Genomic DNA, 300 nt, shown 5'->3' with positions numbered 1-300 from the left:
ATGTATCCAAATGGAAATCAAGAAAATAATGAGTTTATTTTGATATTTAAGAATACCACATTGTTTTCTTTCACTATTGAATTTCCTAATTTTTGGCATTAATCAGGTTTCATATCATTCCTTTTAAATGTCTTAAATATTTCAATGGAAGAAATCACATTCTCATTACAATCATTGTTTCAATTTATGCCATAACATGTTCAGCAACGGTTTATAAACCGTTAATTATTATTTTTTTTTTTTTCAGTAAAACCGTTTTATCACATTGCAGTAATTTTTTTCTTGCAATTATAAAAAATA

This window comes from Frieseomelitta varia, unplaced genomic scaffold, assembly GCF_011392965.1.
Source record: "Frieseomelitta varia isolate USP_RPSP 00005682 unplaced genomic scaffold, Fvar_1.2 scaffold_334, whole genome shotgun sequence".
NCBI classification, from domain to species: Eukaryota; Metazoa; Arthropoda; class Insecta; order Hymenoptera; family Apidae; genus Frieseomelitta; species Frieseomelitta varia.
Note: the sequence above shows the minus strand (reverse complement) of the source record.